This window comes from Filicampus tigris, chromosome 2 (assembly GCF_054856515.1).
Source record: "Filicampus tigris isolate MCC_2025a chromosome 2, RoL_Ftig_1.0, whole genome shotgun sequence".
Taxonomy (NCBI): Eukaryota; Metazoa; Chordata; class Actinopteri; order Syngnathiformes; family Syngnathidae; genus Filicampus; species Filicampus tigris.
In genome coordinates this window covers 16165561-16193452 of record NC_141218.1, presented here as the reverse complement: position 1 = coordinate 16193452, position 27892 = coordinate 16165561, and the positions used below count along the sequence as shown (strand labels likewise).

At 38.7% G+C, this 27892-nt stretch overlaps 1 protein-coding gene across 2 annotated transcripts in view; it reads left to right on the top strand.

The window, feature by feature from the left end:
• Nucleotides 1-10240: 10240 nt before the first annotated feature.
• nlgn3a (neuroligin 3a) overlaps nucleotides 10241-27892 on the top strand; it is a 185772-nt gene continuing 168120 nt past the window's right edge. The window contains exon 1 of one of the 2 annotated variants that reach the window (XM_086019714.1): nucleotides 10241-10478. The gene's annotated coding sequence lies outside the window, so the exon portion shown is untranslated. Of the gene's footprint in view, nucleotides 10479-13160; nucleotides 13446-27892 lie in introns of those variants that run through there. The other variant, XM_086019706.1, reaches the window with a different exon arrangement.

Genomic DNA, 27892 nt, shown 5'->3' with positions numbered 1-27892 from the left:
CGAACAAGATTTAAAAAAAAACACACAAAAAAACTGCCCAATTACTTAAGCCGCCTGCTGTGTGGTTGTTCCAAGAACACATTTTGCATGACAACACCCACACACGTCAAGCTGAAAGAACACTTACACAGCCAGAGGTTTTTGTCGAGTTACAGAGCAATTCAAAAAACTGTTATTCTACAGAGAGATCTTACTCATCTGATAGCAATGAGGACAAGAATAAATCAGCACGTTAGTATTCAGTGAAACGCGTCGGTGTATCAGGCCTCTCAAGTGATCATTGCTCTCAATAATAAAATGGTTAGCTATGAGGCTGCCAAAGGGGTGCAATGGTGCTGTATATACATATGAAGAAGGCTGTGAATACATTTTCATTGAAATATTTAACTTATTTGAAACATTTGATTGAAACTTACAGTAATACCTTGTATCACTCTGTGACTGCTGGATTGAAGATTTATTAGCCTCTGTTCAGTTCTTGTGCCTGATGTGATCCAGACATCCTTAAGAGATAGAGAAATTCTCAAAGAACTAATCTCTGCTAACTTTTGGGACGAACAATACATGAACAAAACAAAAACAAACAAACAAAAAAAAACAAAGAGTTCCCCACCGACATCGTTCTGCTCATTACAACTCATTGAAGACAATTTGACACCAAAGCGATTATGCATCCAGGCAAGAAAATGTGAAATAGCAGCAGCAACGGGACACAGACTCTGAAACTGGCAGTAAAACGTGAAATTTTGTTGAAATGCTAATTATTTGGGAGGTTTTGTTCCAGAGGCATGCAGGGTGAAATTGACCTATAAACACATTGGCATACTAATGTCTTGAGGTGCCTCCACCTTCTGCCTGCTCCGGAATAACCACAGCATTATAATTGACTCATAGTTCACAATGGCAAAGCATACATTTGCATCAAATAAAATTCACAATTTCTACGACTACTGGCTGAGTTGAGTCGAAGTGTGTGTGTGTACGCATGGCTGCAAGTGTAGACACAAAAGAGATTTGTTGCATCGCTAATGCAGAGTTGAGTGGTGAAATGAATTTGCTTTGAGGATATGGTGCTGCTAACCTTGACAAGGTTCAGCAAATTGGTTAGGTTGCTTTGTCCTGCAGCTATTTTCCTTCTCCACTGTAAACAGTGTATTGCAGGAGATCAAAAGCTACAAATAGTGTATGAGGGCTCGCACTCGGAAAGTAATAAATTAAATTATTTAATTAAAGCTACAATATAAAACCAAACCCATAGTGTTATTATTTTTAAATAATTATGAATCACCATTTTAAATGCATCCGAAGAGCGATGAGGGAGATGTGCATAAAATGGAGATTGTGGAAAAATGAGGCCAAAGTCTGTATTTTTGTGTTAGACTGAAAACATTGGGTTTTGACACAAGGAGGTGAACGAGACAAGTGCTAAATTCCGTTTTTTTTATTTATTTTTTATTTCTGCATCAGAAAGATAACTTTTAAGATAACATTTTGCATAACAAAACACCACATTTTTAGGCGAGCAAACTTATTGGAGCAGATTTAAATAGACTGCATCGGATGAGAATTAATATTGACTTGCAAATTATTTGCTTTCAGTTCCTCAATCAAGTTTGTTACCCATTGACATGGCTAAACCTTTACATTCTCTTGTGATGGTTTTCTTGGCTTGAACCAAATCGAATATCAGTTGTTATTTGTCTTGGGGTGGAAGATGCCATTTACTCAACCGACTCTCGTCTTTAGTAGGTAAAATACATGTTCTGTAGGGTTTAAGTATGCAGATTGATTTGGCCAGTCAAAAACCTTTCACATCCCGCTGTGGATGGACTCCTTTATTGTTTTGGCAGTGTGTTTTGGGTCATTATCTTTCTGTATGATGAAGGATCTCACAATCCATTTGGATCCATATTTCTCTTAATTATCAGACAAAATATTTCAGTTGATATCTGAGTTCATTTTACTGCTACAATCATCATATGTTGGCATCACATCAATGAAGAGTAATGAGACCGCCTAAGAAGTCATGCAAGACCAAGCCATGACATTTGCTGAGTTTCACAGATGAGCTTATGTGTTTAGGATCATTAACATATCATTTCTTTCTCAAAGCTTTAGCATTTCCATCACTTTGGTAAAGGTTAATCTTTGTCTAATCAGTCCATAAAAGTTTCTCACAGCATTTTTGAAGTTCTTCTTTTTGTTTCTTGGTCAGTTCTAGCCTGGCCTCCCTATTCTTCTAGCTATGGAGTAGTTCGTATTTTCTGGCGTTGCCTCTGTACTTTTGCTCATTACGTTTTCTGTAAATAATACAAACACCAATTGTGTAAAACAGAATACAATGATTTGCAAATCCTCTTCAACCTATACAGTATAAGATTGATTACACTACAAAGACAAGATATTAAATATTATTTTAGGTTTTTTTTTTGCTACTATTCTCTCATTTTGAATTTGATGCCTGGAATGCATTCCCAAAAATCTGGGACAGGGGCAATAAAAGTTTGGGAAAGTTGAGGAATTCTGAAGAAAAAAAAATGGCAACACCAAAAAAAAAAAAAACACCTGTCAGTCACATGTTCTATTACTTTTGTTCACATTATAAATGTGTGTTCAAACCAAAGGTACTATTATATAACTATTTTGTATATGATTTAGATGAATATAGGCCTACCGAGAAATCAAAGCTGAAATTGAAACTGAAGCTGAAAAAGCTGATTTTTTTTTTGTTTTTGTCTCATATTCACAAAAATGTTGCCAGTCTCCAGTAAAAAAATGACATCACTTCTTTAATACTTTGGAGGGGAATATAGCTCCTCAGTGGATTGCTTCCCATTACTTGGGCTTTTTAAAGACCATTGAGATCCTTGACAATATGGTTGTTTGAGATCAACCTAAGGAGTCAGATGAAGGTTAGAGGTCCACGGACTGAGGGAATTGCAAAGGAATTCTCTAAAATGGTATTATAACAAATTCATATTTTATCCCAAATAAGGGAATGCATCACAATTTTCGTTTGTATTCCATTATGTATATATGTTTATATTATCTTACAGGGTGCCCCCCCAAAATGAATTATTTTTAATTCATTCGTACAGGAGGATGCCATCTACAGGATGTCATTTTTAAAAAAAAAAAGAATAGAAAATTCCATCATTGTTTCTTAAATGGCATGTTTTAAGGTTTCAGTTACCATGAATAACATGTTTTCTTACATCACTCTTTGTATTGTTGGGTTTTTAAAAAGTTTCCATTTTTTCTTTCACCCTGTACAAGTATTGGTCCTGATAAAAATAAACAACAGCGACACTATACTTTATAGTTGTGAGGACTTGGGTTAAAGTTCAACCCAACATGCTTTGGCTTGGCCTATGTTGCTTCTGTCGGTCAAATACTATTTTCTTGCGGTTACCACAGTGGCTTAAAAGTCAAAACATACATCCCAACTCCCAGGGGGTAACTTGAGACTTTACAGCCTGTCAGATCTGTCTTTATCTTGACCACAAAAAACAGCTGTGTGTATCCCAGTTGTAACATGAAAAGGTGGGATGGAATGAATGAAGGCTTGAAAATGCTGTCATTTCAGCTCCTCGATGCAGGAGCAGCGCCATACATGCATATGTGTCTATGTGAGTAAGCGCCACAATTGGCATTCAGTTGAACTCCCAGAAGGATTTCGAGCAATAAATATGGAAATCTGAGCATGAGAGCCACTTACACATAAACAGACAGCAAGCTGTATAACATTAGCACTTTCTCAGCCGGTGACTTTTTACTTTAGAATTTTACGCCTCAAATTTTAATTTTTAATTTGTGGTATCCTACCTACTTCTGCAACTTAGGAAATAATACTTATACATAAGCTGACGTGATAATGGGTAGAGGCGAGCGTGAATCATCTGGGCACATTAGATTTAGCATGTTTTTAAAATGCTTGTGTTAGGGAAAGACCAGCCGAGCCCTCGGCACTTGGCACAAAAATATCCCTAAATCCCCACTCCCACCCTGAGCAGTGGCACGTGCTGTGACTAACCCTGTTTCATGATTATGACGTTCAAATTATTGTACAGAAAAGCGTGTCTAAATATGCACACTGTGGTGCTAAACATTCATTATTAGTATTATGAGCAGGCATCAACAGCTTGAATCCACCTTGTTGTTAACTTGATTTAGTTTGTACCTTGATTTAGTCTGTACCTGAAAATGAGCATTACGTGAGATACAATAATCAACCTCATCCTGAGAGCCAACCCAGATAAAAATAGAGGTTTATGATGAGGTCGATTTAATTGGTGCTTAATATGCCATGAACTGTAATTAAAAACAAAGACAAAACTCTGAAAGTACACTTGGACATCTAATGGGATTGTTTGCGGTGAAAAAAACTCCTAGCAAGATTTGAATGTAGCATAATTAATTAATTGCTTCCCTCTCGAGTCTCAAAATAGCAGTGCTAGCATAACTAAAATAGCATTAATACAATACAATACAATACAATTTTATTTATATAGCGCATAAGACAATAAGCAAGCCAACATTAGCCACAGCTGCTACATTGGTAGCATGATTAAATCGTAATGGATGGTTACTATAACACCAAATAGTATCAGTTTAAGGTTTTATTTTGGGGGGACTGTACAATCAATTAAAAATCAGAAAGAGGAGATCAACTTTACTTTTGAGCATAAATGTTGCTAACTCCGTGCCGCTTCGCTTCTGAATCCTCTCAGTTGCATGAGGTCAGTTCACTCTGCTTCTGTTTGCGAGTCTGATGCCCAGTTGTTGGTAAATGAAGGCTAGGCTTTTTTTTTTTTTTTTTTTCATTTGCAGACGTTTAGATATTCCGCCATTGTTTCAGCAAAGCCCAAGGCAACAGGTCATTTTCTTTTTTCTCTAGCATGATAATTCTGTGTTGTTGGCTGTTGCTCTCCAGTCTAATTGAATCAGGTGCTCCTGGACATCAAATATTGAATTATCTTGTCTACACTTCATTCATTTATCTATGATTAAATAGATGTGTCTCGAAAGCCATGCAGATAAGTGTGAAGTATCTCCAAATATTCCGCAGACAGATCTGTGCCTGTGGAATTAGGTCGACGTTGGTAGACAGAAACACAAACAGAAGCCAAACGGAAATGGAAGCCCGTTTAAAATGATAGGCGGACCGGCCTATAGGTGATTACTATTTGTTCCGGCCGGACAAAAAAACGCGGATGGACGGACGACAGAAGTGCACCTGGCTGCAGGCGATAAACGGACCGGGAATTTTTTGTAAAATGCCCAGCTCTGGTGAAAGAAATAAACAGATCAAGCTAATTAAAAAAAGACAACCTCAGAAGGAGCCTCCATTGGTTGTGTGAAGTGCCCGGCAAAGAACAACTGTTAATATGACAGAAACACTGATTAAGCAACAGAAAAGGAAAAATCCTAAATACTACCTAACATGGGCAACTGAAAATAAAAAACTGAATTTAAATGTAAAACGTATTTAAATGTTGAATGAGACCAAAGCTTGATTCTCAAACAGAATGTTTTATGTTTTTGTCTATAGAAAACAAGGTTAATATGCAACAGTAAATGTCCTCTTGGAATGGCGTTTTTGTCTGTCTTTACGTCTCAGCCCGGTGATTGACCTATGCAGCATGTTGCCCACCTCAGCCGTACCCCCACCAGCCTGTCTTGAGGATAATGAATGAATGTGTGAGTATTTGCAGATATAGCTACCCAATGAACATTCCTGCCATTCATGTACAACTGTGAGGTGTTATGTCCAGATGCATTTGGCATACAGTCTACGAGTTAGGGTACGAGCACGATTGATAAAGTATGTCAGTAATAGCCTGCCTATTTAAGATGCGGTCTGACATTTGGCTAAGATGCACAAATACACATGGGATTTTTGGTGCTATTTACTACATTTCTAGTCATGGTTATACAATAAATCAATGGAATGAAGCGTTTGTTTGCGCAATACATCATACTATTCGCGAAACCACTACATAAATTCACACAATAGTCTATTGTTTGAATTCTAGTTTTACTGTGAGAATCTGACGGTTAAGGTTTATGAATAAAATGCACATTTATAGTGAATGTGTTTCAGCCAATCACTGATTTGATCAGTTAAAATTGAAAACAACCAGAAGTACTACAGCAAATAGAGGCAACATCATCCTCATTTTTGTCTCTGTAAACTCCCTGTACATGCACAAACTACAAACTAGTACTTTCCTTCATCAGTTATTATGAACATTAAAGTGGGATTTTGGGATTCCCTAAAATAACTTTTCGTCACATTTGTTAAAACTGTCAGCATACCTGTCACGCTTTCGGTGTAATTTGTACAGATGGAAACACCTTTTCAATCATGTACGCCATACATCGCAAATCTGTACGACCAATGTGCCGTACAGATTTGCGATGTCAATTTCATCAGTGTTATTCGTTCCTGTTTTTGTCGCCTAACCATAGTTGGGAGACGCAGGGGAGATCTTTCTCCAAACGGTGTGGCTGTCGCACGCCGTCGAAAAAGTAGCCCAACAACACACGTCAGAGGGATACAAGGGTCTTCCGCGAACACCGCTCTTCCTCACGCATGCGCACAACACACCCACACCTCTCACGCACAAGCTGTCACGAATATCCACAACATCATGTTTAATGTTTTTTTTAAAGCCGATTACCGATCACGTGACAACAGTCGTTTGAAAATAATGTATAATGTGTAAGATTATATGCAGATACCTACCGTCAAATTACAACTTTTGTAAGATTCGGTACACACTGTGGTTGACAGGTATGTGTCAGTAAGACCTGACTGCAGTACATGAGAAATATGAACTGTGAAGAAAAAATCAGTCCACTCTAACTAATCTAGTTTGATTTGCCAGAAACCATCACATCAGAGGAAAACCAACCAATTAGACACATAACGCTAAATGTTATCATATGGAATGTTAAATACGAGTGATAAACACCAGAGGTGGATATTCCACCATAGTTTCAGCAAAGCTCACGAAACAAAAAGTACCACATCAGTGTGAGCCCTGCAAATCAAATTAGTAGTACAAGATGAAGCCAGAGAGGAATGATTTTTTTCACAGATAATTTGGCTCGTGTACTACTGTCAGGCCACATTGACAGTTTTAACAAACATGACAAATAGTGATTTTTTTTTTCAGTCAACTCTTCTCAACAATCAATAACTTCCTTTGTTATATTATTGTGTGTGTGTGTGCATGTGTGTGTGTTTAATAGAATGGGTTAAGTAGTCCATTATTGTTCTGGATTCCTGTTACCATGCCCATGTCATGTTGGCAGAATAATGTGTATTGCGCAACATTGTATACATGCAGATCAAATTTAAAAACAAAAATGAGAATATCCCCCAAAAATGAAATAAAACAAAAATGAAATTAAATAAAATACATGTTTAAATCGGCATCAAAAATATGTTTAGGGACACATAAAGCCATCTCTATGAAAATGTTTTGTTGACCAGTGTTTGAGATCATTATTGCCTCTGTTGGTTGGACCGAAGCAGTGCACTCCATTTTGCTTCAGTAGCTTTATGATACAAATAATCAACAATCACGTCTACACAATTACTAATGATGGAATTATTGATTATTATGCCTATTCTTTGTGTTGGATTCCCTATGGCTTATCTTCATATTCATACCATTTTATCAATCGTGTTAAAGTACATACCTAGTCAAACATGTGCTGAAATCCATTCTGTGCAAAATAAATGTACAATTATAGCAGTATGTGTTGTGAGATGTATGTAGATTGCGCTCTGCAGAAATTATTATTAATTAGCCACCGCAATGACCAAAATACATAACTGTGAGACAGTAAATGTGGCATGGCAACACATTTTGACATTGTGATGTTCATCCTGAGTTCTGAGGCGTTGATGTTACTCTCCAGAAATCATCTAAACGCCACAGGCACCACATTCATCTGCCTGCTTTAAAGCTGACACTCGCCTTGAGAGCAAAATTGGGACTTGCCTGTACTTACCTGCGAAATGTACGCCCCATCACTGCCTCCACATGAGATGATGAAACTTGAAAATTGCATGTTCTCACCTTTTTAATAGTTTATTTTACATGTATTTCCCAGGAACTTTAATATCGATGCATATTTGTACAAAGAGATGTTATTTTGACAGTATTTTTATTTTTGTGCTTGTAGTTTCATGAGCCATACTAGTTCAAAATCTGAACTGTGACAAACAGAGGAAATAATCAGTCATTAAAAATGGGCAGCATTAATAAATAACATGATATTAATTCTCTTATCTCATTTTACAACCCATGGGGAATCAGCGCACGGAGAAATTGGAATTATTTTTACAAGGTCTCGTTTAACAGTAAAACAATGAGCTTTTCATTAGTCATAACAGAAAAAAAAATATTTAAAAGCTCTTACATCATTACACCTTCTTTCTCGTCATGCAAATGTGCATTTTTTATTCTTACGCAACCCCCCATTGAAGGGAAAAAAAGTTCCTTATAGTGTTTATTGCATGTCTGTCCATTCTGGCAAAGGATTCCCGTCAGTTTTTAATGAGTGCCTTGGGACTATGCTGGCTCTTCTACTGATTACAAAGGCCTGAGAAGCAAAGTCAAGGACTTGATTGAGAAGGTGTTGCTGACCCAGTTCCAAGACACAAGGTTCTTATTTTCACACACTGTCACTGTTCCAATCAAATAAAGGCTCTCCAGCTGTTTTTCATGCCCTTCATTTTTTCATACATGGGGAACAATCACGGTTCTGCTGTTAGACCTCATCTTAATTTGCAATTTATAAATCCCTTTGTGTTCACTTTTCTATCAGTGTAAATTATGTGTTCATGCTGTCCTGTTCATCAGTCTTTAGGACACACATTAAAATACTTGACAATATACCCTGGAGAAATAGATTACTTAAAAAGGTTTTCCCCATATTTTTGTTTTATTTGGCATTGAAATAATTATCATAAATCATTTTCATGTATAGTCCTTGTATTCCGCTATTCGAGTTTCCTTATTTTGCTTGATCAGTTGGGAGCAGTTCCACTGTCTCATCCATTCTGAATGTCCGCAGGAGTCGTCAATGTGGTTTACCTTTATAAATATAAAATATTTTTTAACATATTTAAACAATCTAGATTAAGTGCCATTTCATATTGCTTTCCAGTCTTTGTATAATCAGCGTGCGGTGCAGCAGATAGTGATGTTGTCCCTGCTCTGTAATATTAGATTCATTTGATTTACTGCCCTGTGAATGTATACATTTCTGTTATCAAGTGTATCATCTTAAGTGGCAAACACTCAGCAACAGCCTTGTGTTCCGCCATCGGTGTTATGAATGGGATTATTTAACACATGCAATGCAGAATGAGCATTCCATTAGATGGAAACAATATTATCATTTTAAACACTTCCACTTTGAGACCATTTTAGTGTCTCCAAATTTGCAGTAGCTTATAACATATGAATGTGTAAACACACACCAATAAACTGTGTAGTTACCATATTTTCTCGACCATAAGCCACAAGTCGCATCCACTCTATTTAAAGAAAAACAAATAATGAAAAAGACTATAAGTCGCACCTATCTATGTTGAAAGATTAGATACTTACTGCATTTACAGAACGATTTTGAACTGTAAATGTACTGTACATGTATGTGCCTGAATAGATTATTTCCTAACAGTGCCTTTTAAAGCGGAAGTCAACGCAAACATATTTTTTTCAAGAATATGTTTTATGCAGGGCAGCACGGTGGACGACTGGTTAGCACGCCCGCCTCACAGTTCAGAGGTTATGGGTTCGATCCCTGCTCCGGCCTCCCTGTGTGAAGCTTGCATGTTCTCCCCGTGCCTGCGTGGGTTTCCTCCGGGTACTCCGGTTTCCTCCCACATTCCAAAAACATGCATGGTAAGTTGATTGGACTGTCTAAATTGCCCCTAGGTGTGAGCGGTTTTAGTAGCGGTTTATAATCCGTAAAATACAGTATGGTTTTTTTTTTTCAGTTTAAAATTTTTATTTACAAAAATCACAACAAATAAATACTGTCTAGAGGCAAAAAAAAAAGACCACCATTGATTATTTTCTGCAAATAATGTTTACTGTCATTGAAAGATGTAATACCAGTGTTAACCACAGGATGGCAGACATCACTCTCCAGCGCCTCCAACACTAAGGCGGTAGCTGTGAAGAAGAGCGTGTCAAAGCAGCCACATCGATCTCAAATGTACTTAAACGACATGGAATTATTTTTTTTTCCACAGTGTTGACAATTCGTTTGAAGTGCATGAGGATTTAGTACATTTGTGTCCTCCAAAAACATGGATATTGAACGCTTCAGAGTATTTCAAACGCATGTGGTGTCTTAATTAGCGTCTGTTGTGAAGTTAGGACTCTCCTTACAGAGGGGGACTCATTTCCGGACCAACTCTACAGCCCTTACTGACATTGTTCACTCAGGTGAGTGAGCCAGACAATGAATACTGTATATTCATTTTGGAATTTGAATGACATGCAGGAAAACTTGTAGTAGTATAATATTAAAATATTTGAGTACCGTGATTTTAGTGAAAACATACACAATATGAGTTCTTGTACTTAATGTTGGGATGTGGTACAGCATTTTTGTGCCCTCTTTGAATGGTAAGATTTATACATGGATGCCCTTATCGGAGGGGTCACTATGTGGTCGTTTTGTGTAATTGATCATTGGATGTTGTGCATTTAAAATTAAAATATATGAAGAGAATCTTTTGCACATTGGCTCAATAGAAAAATCAACATGCAAATATTTTAAATTTCCTCATTACAAATTTTTGTCATACATTAGGAGGTGTGCGGTGCTATGCGGCCTCACAGTTGCGCTGAAAAATTGTGGCCCCCCCCCATCAATTTGTTGCCCATCCCTGCCTTTGTGTGTCACCTCAGTGTGGACTACAGATATTCTGAAGTCATTCACCCCGATTTAGTCTTGATTCACATGCATAAAAAACACATCCCAATCTTCAACTGTCATTATCGCTGTGAGTGATCCAGCTTTCCATCTTCTTACTGCGCATGTGAAAACTTGATTCGGGAAGACAGTAGCGAAACATAGTTATGAACTTTTTTGTGTTTTATGAGGAAAATTAAGCATAATTATCTCACTACAGTAGAAAAGTGGTGAAGCTAAGATGAAAAGAAATTGTAATCAAATCACCAAAGGTTTCAACATTTTTTACACCAAACATGTATGACCAACAACAGCAAGAGCCAGACGCTCGTGTCAATTGCAGTAGCGCTGCTGGCAGTGTCAGGATGACACTGGAGGAGAATGCAGTTCAGATGAAGTGGGAAATGACATGAGTGGTGCTTTTTATCATGAAGGTGTAAGAAGTAAAGTAGTCGAAATGGTGAACTAAATTAAATTAATTGTTGATTAATGTTCTCGTCAGTTACTGCAAAAGCATTGACAACTCACTTATGTCAAAAGCTTCAATTAGTGAATGAATGAATGAAGTGTGAACATTTCAAACTAAGTGACTATCTGTTTCGGTTGTTATGCCACTTACTAATTAATATTCAGGATTTTTCTTTTTTACTTTTTATGAAAGATACCAAAATAAATTTTATAAATACACAGAGCTGGGCACTTGACCCTATTTGACCCTCCACCCTTGACCTGTGTACCCTTCCGGCCACGACCCTCCGGCCATATTCATAAACATTGTCACCCCCTGCCCCGTTACGCCCGTAACTAGTTTGCTAGTTTGCAGCAACAAGCTGTGTGGTGCATTCTCTCCTCCGTGTGGGAAACAGTATGTCATCGCAACATGTGACATAATGAACCGATCAGAGCAGCGACAATTACTGATGTGTGCGTGGCATGTGTTGCAGACCTGTCGCCAACACCACAATGCGTCGGTCATGTGAATCAATGCGGCAGTTGTCGCTCTCACCGTTGCGGGAGTAGAAAGAAGCCTAAAAAGAAGCCTTTCACCGAGTAGGCTGAGATGAAATTTGGCGGCCTCGCGACCACGTCACACGCATGAGGGCCGATTAGTGGGCCGGACTAAAATCTACTTCAGGCCATGCTTAGTCCAGCCCTTTTGTCAAAATGCCCTAAAAATGTGTCACCCCCCCCCCCCCCCCCCCCCGCCCCAAAAATGGGCATCCGGCCAGGCCGGAGGGTCCGACCGGTCCGGCCCAGGGACGGACTGTCCAGCTCTGTAACTACACAATGGCATTTTGTGAATGCTGAAAGAAAGAAAAAATACAAAATATGGAATGATAATGAATGACATTGAAAGATATATGGAATGATAATGAATGACATTGAAAGATATATGGAATGATAATGAATGATATAGAATGGTATTGAATAATATGAAGCTATATGGAATGGTACTGAAAGATATGGGATGATGTTGAATGACATTGAATGGTATTGATTGATATAGAGGGATGTGGAATGATACGGGTGTAAAATCTGCATTATGTTGGTGAAAATGTGAAATGATATGGAATGAAAGTGAAAGATATGGAATGATGCAGAGTGGTATCAAAAGATATGGAATGATTTTGGATGGTATAGAATGATGTGGAATGCTATTGTGTAAAAAATGTGCGATATGTTGATGAAAATGTGGAATTTTTGGCATGAGGGAATGTCTGCAATGTTGAAAATCATCCCCAAGGTGAATTGAGCGACCTAAAGTTTAACATTTTGACATGAATCGATTGCAGTAAATGTACTGTTGAGAATGAATGGGGAATCTTTTCGCAAAAAACAATGGAATTGTGGGAAAACTGAATATTTGGAATAAGGAAAATAATATCCTGGATGGTGTGAATTTTTGGATTATGTTGCACTCGAATAATTTGAATCAGTTGAATTATGTGTTAGGAGATACACATTTAAAACATGAATGGGCGGAATGAAAATGAAGAACAGGTGTAGGCTAATAGTAATAATCAAACAATAATAAATACTTGGAATCAGAAATTCAGCATACATAGTTGGAAGGCATTAAACTGTTGTGCTCCTTTCCATGTATGATGCGTGTGCCCTTGGTTACCTAGTAACTCTCCTCTCCGGCTCCAATTGGCGCTCTGGAGAAGGCAGCGGGCTCGCGCCGCGCGTTCTCGCCAGGCTCGCATTGAGCCTGGAGTTGAGGCGAAAGAGCATCCACTCCAGAGGCAGACATACTGAGAAGGGGGAGCTTTTCCGCTGGAAACAACTCACGCACTGGAGGCACCTTTCTGGAAATGTGACAGCGGGGACAACGGAATGAGACTTGCTGCACCGGAGCCTTATTTCTCAAAGAAATAATAAAAAAAAAAAAAAAGAGGCCATTTTGGGAATTTGGAGGATACCCACGTAATTTGTTTTCTTTATTGTAAAGACAGACGCACGGTTATGGGGAGATTTGCATCTGGATTGTGCAGGTGAGACATTTACTGACACTAAATAATGAGCAGCGTAGTACGTGTGCACTGCGTGTATTTAGAAAAAGAGCCGAAGTGATGTTTTGGCAACGTTCGGTGCATTCTACTTCTCAAAGCCATTCTTGGGTTGGAACGCGCTGCCCCAACGTAGGATGCATGCAGTGTTTTTTTTTTGTTTTTTTTTTTTTTACCCCACTGACTGACGCACATACGACGTGTTTCAGCATCCGCCAAGTAGTGCTGCGTGGCGGGATATAAGCATGCTTAGTGCTAATTGTTCCCATTGCGAACACTTGTTACTTTCAAAAAGACAATGCGTGTGCGTGATGGAGGAGTGACGCACTAGCTGCCACTCTTAAGGAAAAAAAAAAAAAAGAGAGTAAAAAGACTGCAGCCACATGAAAGAAGCACAGAAGTTCATTTCGCGATATCGGTCTAAAATCACGCCATTAGATTATGGGACGTGAAGGTCAATTTCCGAGGAGCATTTATTTTTGTAGCCTATACTGACAATTTTAATCTGCTTTAATATTTTACAGTCAAGCTTAGCAGTTAGTTTGTTGGTACATAAATAGCCTGCTTAATTCAAATGCCCATTTAAATGCATATGGGTTCTGATTATGTAGAGATCATCTGCCCCTGTGAGCTCGGATTAATATTGTATTTATTTATTTTTTATCAATGTGGGAGAATCGATGTATTATTCCGTTGCTTATCACTGTAATTCTCTGATAGGTGGATTCAGAGTCTGTGGCACGCAGTAAATCACTTTTTGCAATGCTTAAGTTGCAATGCCAAAAAAGAAAAAGTCAGGTGCTGAGAATAGACTAGAAGAAGATGATGCAAGTTTAAGCAGTGTGGTACTGCAGGCTGCATATGTCTGTCCACTTACTTTCATACTCCCGGAAAAGCCTGGACACAACAAGCTCAGTATGCAGAAGCAATGGCACACATTCAAATAATGTAGCTGTGAGTAATGGGCATACCAAACCGGAAACGAGGGAGTGAAAATGTCAAATGCTCTTTGTCATAGTGATTTAGTTGAATGAACAAAACATGAGCAAGTGATCCAGCCTCTTCTATTAGACCCGACTCTACATTTTCACTACTATGGATTGGCTTTTGACCATTTTCTTTGGCCAGCTATTAATGTAAAAGTAATGGATTGTTATTTTTATATTAATTTGGGCTGAAAATAAATAAAAAAATCGGTAGCAATTGTTTTAACAATATAAAATGGAAACATTAAAACATCTAAAAACAAATATTTAAAGAAAAAAAGGTTCAGCTAAACCTCTGGACATCATACATGACACACAAAATTGTATGTATGCTAGTCATTAGGACTTTAGCTAAGACTCGCTTGATAAAATAATTTGTTGCTACGTCACAGTAAGTTCTGATCTATGTTTTTTATCACACTTTGGAGGTCGCACTCCAATCAGAATTGATTTAATGATACCAACCAAACTGTGTTCATTCAGGATGGGTGAGTTGGGTAGATTCTAGGTATCGGTATGAGGCCAATACTGGCCTTATTTTGAGGTATCAGGATCTCATTGAGGCTGCCGATATCAACCGCAGCTACTTAAGGCAACACAATAAAAATCTGACATTGAGTGTGTCCTCTTTGGCAGTAGTGGTGCTACACCGCGACAGTTTGACATATTGGCGATTCATCATGTGCATCAGAAAGTGGTCTTTGTTCACAATATTTTGTCATTGTGTGAATGACAAAATTATATGTATGAAAAGTACCAGAGCTATCGGTACTCGGTATTGAGTCAAAGAGTGAATACTTGTACTGGTATTGGTCTGAAAACAAGTAGTATCGAACATCCCTGTTCATATTGTCTGGATGTTTTTAATATCAGGATTACTTCCCCCTTGGTCGTTTTGTCTCAGTGGAGGTCTGAAATCGAGCTATTTTTCACAGTCCCCAGTTTGCACCTCACTTTTACATTCTTTGACTTTGACTCTTGCATTGTCAAAAACCACATTAGCTTCATTTACTGCAAACAAGGCAATCTCTGTTGAAGCTGTCGTCCAATAAATGCCAGCAACAGAGTCTGCCGATTGTGTTCATTTTCCAGACAGATTGTCCTCCAGTGGACTGGAAGGGCCATCAAGAAGCGGCCGACGTGTGATCCCTGACAGGCACGCGTGCAAGCGCGCTCCTGAGCACTCAAATTCATTTCATAGGGTAGTTCAAAGTGCTCCACTTGTTTACGTGTCTCCGCAAGGAAAAACCCACTGAGCCTCAGTGTGCTGCAAAGGTCAGCCAGGCCTCATTCTTACCTGAGCAGTTTGTCTCAGCCTGATGTGACATGGCTGAGCCACTATTTTCAGTTTCAACATATTATTGTTCCCCAATCCACTTGTCTGGAAAGGACGATTGTGTGCACGTTGTCTGTATGCTGAAGTGCAGATCTGAAAGTGAGACAGCGGGGGGCAGGATTGCAAGGTTATTTTTGTTTTCCAATATTCTTCATTCTGTTGGACATGTTGTCTTGAAGGAAGAGGAAATGAATAATTTCCCAAATGCATACTTCTGACCGGAAATATGTCCGACTGATATTTATCTAACACCTATGCAGAAGTTTTTTGGTAGTCTTTTGGCAACACTTTTCCCTACTTTACATACATTGCATAAAATGTAACACAGTGTCATGAAAGCGAAATGAAAAATTACACTGCCCTGCAAGAGTACTGGAGCAAGGCCTATTCTTTTAATTTTGCTTTCAACTGAAAACATTTAGCCTTTGATGTTAAAATAAGAATTTGAGTGCAGCTTTTAATTTCAAGTGTTTACATCTGCACTAGGGCTGCTCGATTATGGGAAAAAATATTAATCACGATTATTTTGGTAATAATTGAGCTCACGATAATTCAAACGATTATTTTTTTTATTATATTTTTTGCTACAAAACAAGAACAAGTATTAAGACAAATTTCTTTGAAACGCTATAATAATTTAAGTTTGTTTTGGACCCAACAACATTTATTAAATTAATTATTAAAAAAATATATATATAAAGTGCAAATGTATAAATTAAAGTATGGTTTCCTTGTATAAACAAACAAACTTGCTATGCACTTATAAATTGCCAAAGTAATAAACTGCTTGGAGTAAAATGCCAATTTTGACAGAATAACAGACATGCTATTCATCTATACATTTAGACCTTTGTCTGGAGCCTTTTTTGTTTTGTTTTTAAAGTAACATTTACACATAGTAAACAATGTTAAAGTAATTTGCTTCTGATAAATGATAAATTTAATATGCTGATTGGGTCAAACTAATTTAAATGTTGACTGCTACATACTAGTACGTAATCTATACAATACTTCTAAATTACAGTAGGCCATATATAAACTGTTTTATAATATAATGACCAATAATATGTTAACAAATTGCATTCGAAGCAATTTGAAACAAAAATGAAAACAAAAAATGTGACTTCATACTATAGACTACACAAGAAATGTAACTTAAGTCACAGTAATAATGTTTAGCATGGTTGCTATTTTTGTGCTAGTAAAAGTACTGTATATTTGCATAAGATATGTTATTTAAAATAAATCCCTCGTGCCGATTGCGAAGTAGAGTCTGTGCCATAAACATTTGGAACCCTTGTCCGGGCATTAAATTATCTTTTTGTGTCTCTCCAATGTTGATGGGTGGGGGTTTCTGCGTACAGTTTTTCTACAACTTGAGATTTGCGTTGCAGACGACGCCAAATCTAACTCGGTGTTTTCTTACTTTGGTATATCATAACATCATCATAAACCAAACGATGGTTGAATAGATTCGTTGTGTTGCCGGTGGATGCAGCGAAAACTTGGACTTTATACGTCTTTGCTCTGGTTTCCACGGAAAACCCAAAATGTAACCAAATAAGCGATTTGCCCTGCCTTGCTTGTTTACAAGTCGTTCCTGTGGCGGTCTTGTGCCATTTTTAGGTCTGTTACTCTCTTAAAACGTTGAGTAGGAGCGTGTGCAGTGTGACTTGCGGGGTGCGGGCTGGTTGGCTAGCTAGCTACCTAGCTTGGAGAGGGCGGCGCTGCGGAGTAACTCGTGTACGCATGCCTCAAAACAACTCCAAATTAGTATTAATATAGTTTTTTTACGATTATGCCAATTTTGTAATCGTGGAGTGTAATAATCGAAATCGTAATTGAATTTTGATTAATTTCACAGCCCTAGAGATCTGATGCAAAATGTATACATATTATTTTTAACAAAACACCAGGTTTTTAAATGAGTAAAACCACTGGAACAGATAGACTTAAAATACAAAGCAGTGGAAACTTGAGTAACGAACGTCCGTTTTTATAAACAATTTGAGCTACGCACAAAATTTCCATTGGAAAATAACTTCTATTTACATACAGTTTTCAATATACGAGCAGTCTTGGCATGGACGAGCAGCTGGATCTATGTTGTGTTTCTACTCATGCTGCGTAGTCATCATTGGCAATGTGCAGAACGCATTTCTGTAAACTGCGCAGCCTTAGGTGGAAAGCCATATGCGGAAGTTCCACCGCATTCTTGAGATCATCCAATCACAAATTTAATAGTGGCTGCGCTTGTGACTGCTGGGGTACCCTAATATAAGTCTGAAAATATTTTCATTGTTACAAAAAGACACTTGTTTACAGTGTCTGTTATATATTGAAATGTAGTGTCTCTTTAATGAAGACATAGAGCGATTCATGTCAGTATAGTAGTCACGTCAAAATAGCCGTTGGCGCATGTTGTCGCGAAGCGGAAGTTCCACATATATACAATATGTTCACCCAGTCACAGATGCCAGAAGCAGCCACGTTTTATGAATGAATGTGGAAGTAGCATGTAGAACTTTTACCAAACAAGTAAATAAAGCACTAAACAGTCAGAATAACTCCTAAGAAAAGGAACAATTTTTAGCGAATTAATCTTTTAAATGACAATGTGACATCCCACTTAACAATGTGTTTTATTTTTTTTCACAGAAAAGTTAAAGCCAATAATTGTTAACATGTTTTTTGAAATGTTTTATTTCTTCATAATGCTGTAGTGGCTTTTCACTCATTTCTACACTGAATAAAAATGGTGTGTTAAATTTACTCAATTTTATTTTGTCAAGTGGTTGCACGAAATAAAATCAGCTGAATACAGATACAATTTTTGTTTTTAGGATCATGAGCAGCCTCTGCTCTTTTTGGACATTTTCAGCCTTGCTCATGAGTGGTTCACAACCTCTGGTTTACTTTCTGTAAATTGGTTCATGAAGTCTTCTGCAAACAGCTGATTGTAATACCTTCACCACTGCTCTCTGGAGGTTGTTGCTGATGCCACTGACAATGTTTTCGGCGGTTCTTTACAGGTCTCACAATGTTTCTGTAATCCAGAGCTGCTGTTTCTGTTACCTACTCTTGCAACATCTCTTACTACAAGTGGTTTCTTTCTTCTTCAGCAAATTTCAAATGATTATAGATGGCTCCAAGCAATGTTTGGACAATGGCTATGATTGATTTCCCATCTCTCAGCTTCACATTTAGCTTGTTTTTCCACTATGCACAGCTTTGTGGTTTTCATGTTGGTGTCACCTCCATCTCCTATATTAGTAAATGTAATTTTGTAACTCAACAGAGACACTCAGCCTAATTTGATATCACTGATGGATGAAGCAGTCACTTACCTTTGAGCCAGAGGCACAGACAACTTGAGATAAATGCCATCATATTTTCTAGTTTAGCTGATGTGGGTTTTGCATTTTATTAGTTGATAATTGATTACTGAAATCTATTAATCAATTCAGTATCCTTTACATCTGCATTGTGATGCTTCTAAAAATTGCTTAATCCTTCCTCCCCAATAGATTTTGCCGGTCAACCTGATGAAGGTAATGTTGCGTAGTTTGTTAATGAAATGGGAAGCAGCAGAAGACATTTTGTTGTACTAGCAAAATGGTTTTGGGACAAAAAGAGGCCTCAAAACTGCTCCACATAACATATTTAACAGAGATTTTACATTGTTCGTGGCCCAAAAACATCTCCCCTGACTAACAGGTTTTCCCTGCCAACGACCAGTGTCTGCTTAGTAAATATTATTTTGGACATCGCCTGCTCTACATCTAACTACAAAGCAGATGTCACGCAATATGTCGGCACTTGCTGTTGGCCGGAAGTTATCATATATTTATTTATTAAAACAGACAATTTACACCCAACACCAAAAAAAGAAAAATCACTGGTATGTCCTGCTGAGTTAAGATTAGGGATGTAATAAGATATGCACTGGCACTGAGGAGCTATTTTTGATTGTTTTTCTTTTTTGAGATTTAAAAAATGCATCACCATACTTTTTATGTGATGCAGTGAGATGTGGTGCTGAAAGACAAACATGACAGCAGCAGAAGGAAAGCCTTTACACAATCCTAAACTGGCACGCTGCATAGTTTTTATTCATAAGTGACCCCCCCATTTTATATATCCCTTTCATGCACAGTGGTTACTCCAGTGGACAGCTATTTGAAAGTTGCTTTCGCCTATATTAATTAATCTGAAAAAATATATTTATATTTTAAATAATTACATCAAATCACAATTAATGCATAAAGGTTAAAATATATATTTTTTTAATTTAGATGAATTAATAAAGGCAAAAGCAACTTTTAAATACAGTAGCTGTCCACTGTAGTGACCACTGTGCATGAAAGGGTTAAATATATATATATATATGTATATATATATATATATGTATATATATATATATATATATATATGTATATATATATATATATATATATATATATATATATATATATATATATATATATATATATATCATTTTCTTATTTTTACATGAATCATGTTTCCGCGTTACAGACATCGCATTAAAGTGAAAATTTCAAAGGTTTCCAAAATTGAAGATAAGTGTTTTTCACAGGACAGCGACGATATAATGGCATACAGGGATAAATCTGAAAACGTCTTGTGACGCACCTTTTGACCAATTAATGAATCAGTCTCTCAGTTGTTCAAATAATCCTCATTTCAAAACATGTTGGATGATTCTCTACGTCCATAGAAGCCTGACATCCCTTTCGGAATTTGTGAGCAAGTGACTCGAGCTCACAAATGTTTTTTTCTGCATTGTCACGGAGGTTTTAGCATTAGTATGTCACCCAGACTTGAACCAGGATTGACAAAACCAATTCACTGGCCTTGACTATGGCATGGGATCACCTGTCCCAAGGATGCTTTTAATGGATGTCTGAGGAGTAGTACCCTCTATAAATAAAGGTCTGTTGAGTTGAAAACCTACAAGGGGTCAGTGTTGGGCAAACATTCTCTCAAACACCCTTCCAGAAGAATGGGAGCCTCCGCAAAGGAGCATATTTTTTTGTATACACTCCTTTTGTATGTGAAATAGCCACGTGACCCAGTACTATTTCTTGCGTAGCTGGAATAAAGACCTCGGTCCCTATTTTTGTGCCCAGCGCAAGTCTAGCGCAAAGTGCAGTCTAACTGTGCACAATTTTCTCTCTTTTGACATTTTCGTAGACGGGTGAAGTTAGAACTGGGCATTTGCGTCGTTGTGGGACTGAACACAACCGACTTGATTCCTGGCCAACTGCAACAGCTCACCTCATTCCCTTTAAATTCAGCGCAAACTCGCTGAAGTCCGTGCAGGAAATCGGCACGTGCAAAGTACGTTTATAAGGAACTACAAGAATCTTTGCATTTTCAGATGATGTAAAGTTGGCTGCTATGAAATAAGTACTTGGAGACCACCTTCAACCCCCATTCGTGCGTCTGTGTGTGACAACCAGTCACCAGTTGAGTTACCGTCGGGGTGGTGGGGTGCTTTTAAAAATAAGTTTCAGATGATAATGATAGTATTGTTTTTCTATGAATTGATTTCTACAATTATTGACAGCGATTGTCCCACACTGTTGTCATATATATTAATGAAATACAATGACACGCGCCAAACAAGTCCGCTCAGAATGTGTCTGCCTGCACTTAGATCAAATTCACCAAAATCACGATACAACAGTTGCGCCACAATTCAGACCTGCTTTTAGCTGGTCTAAAATCTAGTCCAATTTTGCTCACCAAATTGCTAGATACATCGGTGGGGGTGTAATAGAATACGCCAGAATGCCTATCCGAGGGTAGCGCGGTCTACCAAATTCCCAAACGCGCTAAACTAGACATGCCCCGGCACAAAAGTAAAGATGTGCCCTTTTCCAAAATAGGACCCTGTGCATAAAAAGTGCCTTCGGTCCACCGGAACGCCCAGCGAGGCGCAATGCGGTCTGCCTGATTGCCATACAAGGTAAACCAGGTTTGCCCAGGCATGAAAATGAAGATTCACACGTCCGCTTGTCTACATTAATTAGATCCCCTTGTGTCTGGTAGAGGTGGCGTCCTGTCCGTTTGTTTTTAAGACCCTCTTCTTAATCCCTGTTATTCTAGTTGTGATTTGTTCCACTTAATCCAGCCTGAAAATGCCAACAATTGACAGCAAATCCACTATTAAAATGATGCACAAGAACGCAAGCGTGGAGGTCAAAGTTAATGTGGCGGTGTGTTCCTTTCCTCTGTCAATTCACCAGCGTCTTATCCTACCAAGCAATCGTTAAGCCCCCATTCTATCGCATTCATTTTCTTAACACGGAGTGAGTATTGTGTGAATCTGGCAGGACACAGAGGCCGGAGCCTGTCTAATTCATGGGATAAATTGGTGGCGATAAGGCCTGAGTCAGTACCTCCATCCTTCCATAGATCCCCTGGGGCTGGCTCTTAAGGAGCTTAGTAAAAGCCTGTCCTATGAAGACATGACATGGAGCTGGCTAAATGGACCACGTTGGAGTGTCTTCCATCAACCCAATATTCATACATGGCTCACCATTGCTGAGTGTTATCTCATTCAGTTTATTTATTCTTTGCTGTGATTTCCAAGTTTGAGGAACTCTTGGACATGTGCAAGGGATTGAGGGTGTATTATCAAGGCTTTAATACAGCATCACTAAGATGACAAAACAACCCGCTCATAAGAGCACGCTGTGTAAGACCATGAGTCTGTGCTACCGAATCAATAATGAATGCTGGTTTGCTTGTTCTAAGTGAACAAGGAAGAGCTCCCCTAGAGTCACTGGGTCACACACACTTGGGAAACAATTAGTAGCTTCCTCTCTCACCGCATTGCTGCAGTTCTTTGCATCCTTTTTACTTTCCAGTTGCACGCTTTCCCCCCCCCCGTAATTTTTCTCTGGGGTCCAGCAGCATGTCGGCGCTGCTGTTGAGAAATTCCGCACACCAGCAGGAGTGTCATATCCAGCCAGAGCTACAAAAAGCGATGTCAGGTCCTGGCGATGCATGTATGGCCATGTGAAGTGATGAAGCGTGGTGACAGATAGGACGCAAGTCTTGCGGGTGTGTGTTAACCTTATAATGCTGACAGATTACAGATTTAAACATTTTAAATCTCATAGAGCACATGGTGCTGGTGATGAGGAATAGGGAAATGGCTACAGTAATGCCAGAGATTAATAGAGATCTTTCCACACTCTCCCCACACTTCTTCATCATCACCAATGGTGGACCGGTATTAAAAAAAAAAAAAAAAAAAAACAACTTTGATAATCTTTTCTTGAATGACATGAACATTGCGTAGTCTCTTCCTGTATTTCCCATCATATTTTCTCAACCAACAGCAATAAGAAAAATGCTTATATTTGCTCCCAGATTCCATCTGTAGTTGTGTCTTCCTTGTATGTAATTTTGTAAACAGCAGCAGTAGCACATATATTTTCTCAACGCCTCAGTTTGAGATGATTTGTACTTCATTTGTACACCTGCAAGATAAAACTCCACGCTTACAGTCCACCACTCGTATCAAACAATAAAGGTGATCAAGTGTAAACTTGGTAATGTGAGAATCAATGTTTACGCTTTATCGCACTGATAGTAACACCATCCAAATGACGGCAAAACAGTTACTTTACCAAAGAAAACGTAGTCGGAAATTGTATGTAGTTGCGCTAAATGGATTTGTGCATGCACTGCCATAACACACAACAATGGTCTATCATGTAAATGCTATATTTTTCTTTACTTTTAAAATGGGTAATGTTAGGATAGAATTTCAGAATATCCATGTGAAAAGATGAGCTTTTTCAGGTAACTCCTAAAAATTCAAGACACTTTTATTTTTTGTGTGAAATAATAGAAAAGGAAGTATTCATGATGGCCCAAAAAATGCATTTAAAACACGAATGTGTTGCTTTTCTTGTTTTTCAATGTGAGTTTGTGTTTCCTTAGACAGCAGCATGTACCTTTTGTCAATATACAATCACTACATTGTAGTTAAAGTTAGCTCTCCATGCCCGCCGTATCAGTATTTAAGCAGACTGCACTTGATAATTCAAATACGTCTTGGCAAAAATGTTGACTTGACTGACTTGTTGTAAGCGGTAGTTAACAGAAGTGCTACACTTTAGTACTTTTGTAGTTGTTGTTTTTTTTTTTAATCCTTTGGCCACCGGGGGAACCTGCCGTACAAATAAAAATATATGTGTGCTATAAAAGCACGCGAGTGTGACAGCTCAATCATTGTTGCCTCACATAAAAGGTCCAGCAGTTTACACAGCACAGAGTCATTCACAGGTTTGTTTAACCTTAAATGTTCACTGCTTTCTGTCAGAGTGATCTCAATTAAGTGTAATGTCAGCGTAGAGCCATGTATAAATTTTACAGGCCATATTCCCTCATGTAATAATGAGGACAGTTCCGAGGGGTATAACATCTCTCTTCTGTAGCTCGCATTCGCTCCCTCATGCAACACATATTGTCTACTGGCACCATTCAGAGTTTTTTAAAAAAAATTGTTCCCAATTTTGATTATTGTTTTTGTCCCTCTGTAACAGTGGCACTTGACTGACTCTGCATTGTATTTTGAAGTATTGACGCCACACACCTGGTTTCCTTCCGAGTTGGACTTTTTGTGTGCCCCAGTAACTGACGAAGTCAGCACAAAACTAAATCCAACCATCCATTATCAATACCGCTTATCCTCACAAGGCATGCTGGAGCCGATCCCAGCTGTCTTCGGGCAGTGGGCGGGGGACACCCTGAATTGGTTGCTAGCCAATCGCAGGGCACACAGAGACAAACATCCGCACTCACAATCACACCTAGGGGCAATTTAGAGAGTCCAATTAACCTACCATGCATGTTTTTGGAATGTGGGAGGAAACCGGAGTACCCGGAGAAAACCCACGCAGGCACGGGGAGAACATGCAAACTCCACACAGGGAGGCCGGAGGCGGGATCGAACCCACGACCTCCAAACTGTGAGGTGGACGCGCTAACCAGTCGACCACCGTGTCGCCCCAAAACTAAATCCTCCCGTCAAATGCGGTTATATAACCTGCCCCTACACAAATAATGTAACGACACAGGAATATAGCGATACACTTAAATACACAGGGAAATTAAAATAAGAAACAAAGTTTCTCCGGCAGCGAGGGCACTTGACTTTCCCCATGGACATCAACAGAAATAAGGGAGAATTAAAGGACCCAACTTAATGAGGGCTGTGTCACATACAATAAATTACTGGAGTAGAGGAGCACACAACAAACAAAATTAATGTTCCACCTTTTGATACCATAGGCTGCATTAAAAGAACAAGTCAGGTAGTTATCATTTAATTGTGTCTATTAGTAATCGCAATGAAAAAAATAACATTTAACACAAATTATTTACAAGTGCTTAACTGACCCTGTTACACCTGGACCAAAGTCCACCAAAGCATCACATAATGCAAAATCATGTACAATACTACTTGCAAGTTATATAGAGACTATGAGTTGCTTGATATGAATGATAAGATATGGGATGCCGTTCTGTTATTTTGATCTAAGGTAACCTGAAGAGAAATGCTTGCATAAGCATTCAATTCACTGTTCTCCTAATGGCACAGTGTTTTACAGTGTGGAGGCTTCTTAAATGCCCCCTAATGACAGTGTAAACCCTCAACCTTAATAGTATACCTGCTATGGGATCGGTCTATTCCAGTTCTTACAACGTAGACCTCCTCCTCCTCCTCCTCACAGTGTTCTATTTATATCGCTGCAGTCTTGATGATAGCTTCCTGTGATAGCTTGTGAGGACAGTTACATTCCTCTATCAAGCCTAGAGCCAATCTGTCTACATTCTACCCCATGCTTCACAATTGTAACTTTATTATATCCTGCTACAAGCTATGTACAAACAGGTTCCAGGAAAATGATTTATAGTGTGTGTGTGTGTGTGTGTTATAAAATCAAAACGTACTCAATGTAGTGCTTAATTATATATTCTGAATTCTGTGGCTTGTGGTTTTATATATTATACCACAAAGCAAATTAAGTGCTAAGATCCACACGGAATAGAGTTTATTTGACCTAATATCTTCTGTTCGCTGCGGCTCATTACATTGATACAGATCCCAATTCACCTGGAAATCTGGGTCATTACAGAAATAGCCTTGTGGCTTACTCTCCCAAGATGGCAGCCCTGATGAATTGGTGGCTGTAGGTCATGATGACAATGGTTTGAGTAAAAGTACAGCCTGACAGTTTGATGAGCCTTGTGGCGGCTTGGGAAAGTTGACTTTTTGAAGAGTTTGGGCAAGGTGGGCGAACTCGTAAGACGAGAGGGATCCTCAAGGCACTTAACTGATCCTTTAAGTCGCCTGGATTTGAGAGGTTTTGCAAAAAGTGGCTACAAGACGTGCTGCAAAATCTCTAATCGTGTCAGATATGCAGAATGCCATCATTGTGTAGGAACGTATGTCTAAAACACGTGACATGTATTCACCTTGAGCCTAGTCAAACTTGGCAAGTATCTCATGTACTATTATTGTGTCTCTTGAGGGATTACAACCTGAAGGTGAATTTGGCAAGATCGACTCGAGGGTTTTAGCTCTTTCAGGGGCTTTTGGGCCCTCTGTGAGTTCGAGCTGCTCCCATAAGTACAGGTGTTTGAATGACATAATGGTGGTGGGCAGTTCAGTCCTGAATCTGAAGAGCAAAATGATACGCTTGGGATAGAAATGGTTCTGCGAGAGTGGCAGGAATGGAGAGCGGATCAGAGAGGATCGAGAACAGGGACAAAAAGAGATGAGTTTGAAACAAAACAAGAGGAAAGTGATTAGGTTGGAAAAAGCTTTGCTTCCTGACAAGTTAGCTCAGCACTGGAAAAAAGACAGCCCAAACAAAATATTGCGCGTTTGTTTTATTCATTCTAAGAACAGCTTTAGCTTTACTGCATATTGAGTACAAAGAGAAAGCAGCAGATACTATAGAACACTATTCTTGAGTTTTCTTCTTGTGGGGATTTTGATTGAGCCCGATCTCGTCACCATGTTAGAACACACTAAATGATTCAACATTTTCTGACAGCCCAGAATTTGCAGGCATTCTAATCTTTTATTCTCTTTAATCACTGCAGTCTAAACCTGCTGCACACACATTTCAAACTCTATGCAACCCCCAACTCCAAAGCAAACAGTGACAATTATTGTTGAAGCCTTTTGGTTGCCTGGCGCCCAGCAATATGTTAACTAATGGGACGTTTGCTGTTTCTCGAAGAATATTAACATGAAGTTAAACTTGCATTCTTGAACCCCGTTTTGCTTAGTATGACTATCTCGGACATTTAAACGAAAGGACATTCAGTTCTTCTTTTGTAGAGACAAAAGCAAGCAAACTAGACCACACTCTTAAAAGCACCGGAAGCCAAGTCATTAACCAGCAAACCTATTCGCACTCTTCAGTCTCCTCCGGGTTGATTCTAATGATACCCTTGTGATTTACCCAACAGATCCATGATCAGTGTGTAAAATCAAACCAGAAGTGACCTAATAAGCCATATTTCTGCCTTTGTTCCCAACAGCGCGTTTTAAAAGACGACGTTCGGAGGCTCGACTACGGGAACCTTATCACAAAAGACGCTGGAAATGTGACATATTTCCTCGGGGATAATTGTGTTTCGTGCCTCTGTGGCCCACTTTTCTGTCACATTGATGCTTTGGTGCACACCCATGATAAAGAGCCACATCATATGTAAAGGTCTCTAGTCAAATTCAAACGTCCTGAACAGAGAACCTCAGTGCAAAATGAGCGTCAAATTGGGTTGAGTACGGATCCTCAGCTTCCCTTTTAATCCAAGACACACATCCATACCCACGCGAAACTAAATCCCGCTAGAGATAAAACGCAAACAAAACAGTAGAGCATGCACAGTGGTGAATGTCTGAATGGAGGATATTCGTGTAATCTTGGGGCGACAGGGCTGACTCCGACCCAATCCAGAGCTGCTGTTGCAGAGAGACAACCAAGGGCAGTAGTGTTCTAAATCCGTAGTATAACAGGAAAGTAAAGACAAACAGTGTTGCATTGAAACAA